Raw genomic sequence first — 5,000 nt, 5'->3', positions numbered from 1 at the left:
CATCTACAACCCTCCAGGGCCTTCCTGGTAAGTGACGTGAAAAAGGTCGCAGAGAAACTCCTTCTGTGCTTCTCTGACAGCACAGTCCTCCTTGAGCTGCTGAAAAGATATGTAGCTCGGCCAAGACCAGAGAGGAGAGACTACAGACCAGAGAGGAGAGACTACAGACCAGAGAGGAGAGACTACAGACCAGAGAGGAGAGACTACAGACCAGAGAGGAGAGACTACAGACCAGAGAGGAGAGACTACAGTACAGAGAGGAGAGACTACAGACCAGAGAGGAGAGACTACAGACCAGAGAGGAGAGACTACAGCCTGCCTACAGACAGCCCGCCTACAGACACCCTGCCTACAGACAGCCCGCCTACAGACACCCTGCCTACAGACAGCCTGCCTACAGACACCCTGACTACAGACACCCTGACTACAGACACCCTGACTACAGACAGCCTGCCTACAGACAGCCTGCCTACAGACACCCTGACTACAGACACCCTGACTACAGACACCCTGACTACAGACAGCCTGCCTACAGACACCCTGACTACAGACACCCTGACTACAGACACCCTGACTACAGACAGCCTGCCTACAGACACCCTGACTACAGACACCCTGACTACAGACACCCTGACTACAGACACCCTGACTACAGGACAAGCCTGCCTACAGACACCCTGACTACAGACAGCCTGCCTACAGACAGCTACCCTTCAAGAACCTCCTGATGATGTGTTAACCTGTCCCGTGACACTGTTGAACACTTCTGGAGTGTGGGCACATGATGGAGGGGTCAGGGGTTAATGTAGGCTAAGGCCAAACTCACACATTTTACACACACACCTTACACACAGACACCTTATTCACACACCTTACACACACCTTACACACACACACCTTACACACACACATCTTACAGACACACCTTGCTTTCATACCTGACATACACACACACACCTTACACACACACCTTACACACACTAAAACCCGAAATGCGACAATATTGGTCCAAGTGGACCATTTGTGACAGAGCGAAAAAATACATCCCTTCAATCAACACCGGCAGCAAAACGATTCACATCATTCTATGAATTCAGCCTGAGCTCAACCCAACCAGGACGCTGTTCAGATGTGTCTTTACACCCACTCATTACTGCAGACAACTTCAAATCACTTATGCCCCCCCCCCCCCCCCCCCCCCCCGCGCAACCCACGGCCGGCCGGCCACTGTCTGTGCCAGGCATTATGGGATTGGGGTACTTTTAGAAGTAGCTTTATTAGTTCATCTGCTAGCACAGCTGCTCCCCCCCCCACACACACACACACCACACACACCACACACACACACTACCTTGCTCCACTGGGCCATGCTGGGACTGGAGATAACTGCGGCACAAAGGGACTGAGGAAAACGCACTCTCGGCCGCTCGTAAATGTAACTCATGACGGGCGAAAGGCTTTGATTGTGCCTGGAATGTGATTGCTCCATAGAGGCGGCAGAACGGCGGGCTGGCAGCCAGCACTTTAGGCGTGTTTTGGTACATTTGCAGCATGGCGGTGAAAAGACGGGCACCACTCAATGTTTGCGTTCTGTTCTGTGTACGTCTGCACTGACAAGTGTAATCGGTTCAAAATGATCCATTAAACCAGTTCTGTGTTGGAGGTCTTTAAGTATGTGTGTGTGTATGCAAGAACAGTGTGTGTTTGTGTTGAAGTGTGTGTATGTGTATGCTTGTGTGTGTGTGTATGTATGTGTGCATGCATACATGTGCATGTGTAAACCTGTGTGTGTGTATGTATGTGTGTGTGTGTCAGGGAGTCAGGTGGCTGAGCGGTGAGGGAATCGGGCTAGTAATCCGAAGGTTGCCAGTTTGATTCCGGTCATGCCAACTGATGTTGTGTCCTTGGGCAAGGCACTTCACCCTACTTGCCTCAGGGGAATGTCCCTGTACTTACTGTAAGTCGCTCTGGATAAGAGCGTCTGCTAAATGACTAAATGTAAATGTGTGTAGCTGTGTACACGTGTGTGTGTGCATGTACATTTGTGTGTGTCTATGTCTGTGTACACGTGTGTATGTCTGTGTACACGTGTGTGTGTACGTGTGTGTGTGTGTGTGTCTATGTCTGTGTACACATGTGTGTGTGTGTATGTACACATGTCTATGTCTGTGTACACATGTGTGTGTCTGTGTACACGTGTGTGTGTGTGTGCAGGATATTACTGGTGTTGTCTGCCTTCAGAAGCCTGTCAGATCTCTCTAGGCCTTGGATCAGAAGAGCGATCCAGCTGTGTGGTGGAGCTCACTGGCTAAAAGAAGTGTGTTTGTGGCATATTGTGCATGTTTCTCTCTCTCTTTGTCTAGCTATCTCAATCTCTCTTCTCTCTCTATCTCTCTCTATCTCTCTCTCTCTCTCTCTCTTTGTCTTTGAGTGTGCGTTTGTTTGAGTGTGCGTTTGTGTCTGTGTGTGCTCCTATGTGTGTGTGTTTTTGAGCGTGTGTCTAGAGGATCTGGAATACTTCACCGAGGGAGGTCTGGGTCAGGTTCTGGGCAGGGTGGAGGGACAAGGTCGCCATAGAGGGGGTGGCTTCTGATAGCAGACATGAAAGGCAGTGACAGAACTGGAGCTGAATATTGACTCTTCCACAAAGAGCTAAACCCAGCATCTCTGAGAGAGGCTGACAGGCAGCCCTGTCTGCAGCACGGCCACATGTCATCCATGCTAGATCTGTCACGATGAGGCCCGATCACAGGTTTGATGTGACGATTTGTTTGAAAGATTAACACCTTCAAGACCTGCTCAGGTGTTTCACAAGAGAGGAATCCTGGGAAAGCTTGAGAACATGGCTGATTATGTTTTTTAATAGTGGGAGTTAATCTACACACACAAACACATCCATGCGCGCATGACACACACACACATATAGACACGTACAGAAACACACACATACACACACACACCTAACGCACACGACACACACTCACATCTACACAGACATGTACAAACACACACACATGCACACACACACACCCGACACACGCACGACACACACATATACAAACACACACACACACACCATACATGTACAAACACACATCCACACACACACTAACTGGTGGGCTATAACCTCAGTACAAACACACACACACACACACATGCATGTACAAACACACACACACACACACACACAAACTGGTGGGCTATAACCTCAGTAAACCACAGCAGAGACGTAAGTGTATAAGCAACGAATGTTTCCAAATATCTGGGATCGGTGCTGCATAATGAGGATCTCATCACCACTGCCCACTCAACGCCTCCCAGAGCAGCACAGAAACACCAAAGAAACACGCCCACTGGATGAGACACTCGGAACCTTCCAGACTCGGAAATCCCCATATCGGGAGATCACCTCGCGCCTACGCTCCACTGTGGAGAGTCCCTTCTGAAAGTAGTCCAAACACCTGACGCCTGATCTAGGGCAAAACTGGAAAGGGGGTGGGGGGGGGGGGAGCTGGGGGGGGTAGACTGCCTCATGTACCTGTGGCTGGAGGGGTAATCCTGTTGTCATCATGTGTTTTTTAAGGTACGTGCCAGTTATTGCACATAGACAGGAAAAATATGTCTGGTGCATAACGGCTCGCTGTCAAATTTGACACACAGGCCTAAAAGAAAGCCTTAAGTAAGTGTTAAAGCAAATATTTTCTGATCATGTGATACACACGTACAGGAAGCGGTGACATCAACACACACACACATTCTCCAGAGTCCACCAATGAAATTCCCTCTCTCCTTTTTGTTCATCCTGCTGTCGCTCCTCCAAGGGCAGCCAGGAGGAGTGGTCAGCCACATCGAGGTGACAGGAGCCAAGCCCAAATGCTGGACAGCAACCTTCTTTATTGTGGGCTGTTCTTTGTGGAAGAAATCCAACTGATCACAGGGAGAACATGCACTAGATAGGCCTGGCTGATAGCCCATCTGAGCACCAAACTGGGACCCAACAGGGGATCGAACCCAGGGCCGTTTTGCTTTGAGGTGAATGTCACCATGCAGACTGACAGCCTGGCAAAATGAAATACATGTTTTATTTTTACTAAATAGAATAGAAGCACCATACATACATTTAGGTACAAACACTGACACAACGGATCCATGAGGAAATCCCAAGAGTTAATGAAAATAAAAACGGCTCATTTCTCTTTTTCTCTCTTTTTGTTTTATTTCGGTCTCGTCTTGTGCTCATCTCCCCATCCTCCTTCCGTCTCATCCACACCGACGTGTGACCACGCAGCGCGCGGACTCCAGAAGAGGGGGCTCGTGCGTAGCCGTGGTGACGAACCGCAGGGCTTCAAAGACAGAATCCAGCTCCCGAGCGCTGACACACGGGCAAGGACACACCAAAGCTGCGAGGCACGGTGCTTCCGAAACGCACGCTCTGGAAAACAATGCAACGCACAATCTTCTCCCTTTATTTTACAGTCTTCTCCCTTTATTTTACAGTTTGTTAGACCTTCACCTGGGAGCATTTTCAGCCCGCAGCCATAGGAATTTGGAGAGTAACTTTGTGACAAAAGGCTTATGTCACATTTGGAATTATATCCATTCGTATTTAAAAAAGAAAAGTGTTTTAAAGCCATTTTTTCAAAGAATATTGGGGAACGTTTTATTTTGGATCGACGTGGTGCCATAGCCAATTTATACTGGATTCTTGTTTATTCAACACATTGACACTTGGAATAAGCACGTTCAAATTTGAGTTGTCTAAGATTCATTTTCCTAATGTAATCTGCTCTGTGGTATATCCAAAAAGAAAACAGCCTTTCTGCTTCAAAGAAGGAAGAACTTATATCCTAATCAAGCCTGTGGGATTGTTGCTTATCTTTTGGAAAGCATTTGGGCTTGGAACACGGAACAGGCTCCGCGTGAATGTTCTTAACTTCTTAAAGGTAAATGTCAAATTAATGTGTATTTACAACGTGGCTGATATCCTTTACTGTGTTTTG

The 5,000-nt window shown here is 48.2% G+C and overlaps 1 protein-coding gene across 1 annotated transcript in view; it reads left to right on the top strand.

Annotated features, from left to right (window-relative positions):
• LOC136944385 (adhesion G protein-coupled receptor B1-like) overlaps window positions 1–5,000 on the top strand; it is a 56,979-nt gene that overhangs the window by 27,583 nt on the left and 24,396 nt on the right.

Source organism: Osmerus mordax, chromosome 6, assembly GCF_038355195.1.
Source record: "Osmerus mordax isolate fOsmMor3 chromosome 6, fOsmMor3.pri, whole genome shotgun sequence".
Taxonomy (NCBI): Eukaryota; Metazoa; Chordata; class Actinopteri; order Osmeriformes; family Osmeridae; genus Osmerus; species Osmerus mordax.
Note: the sequence above shows the minus strand (reverse complement) of the source record. Positions and strands in the feature narration are given on the sequence as shown.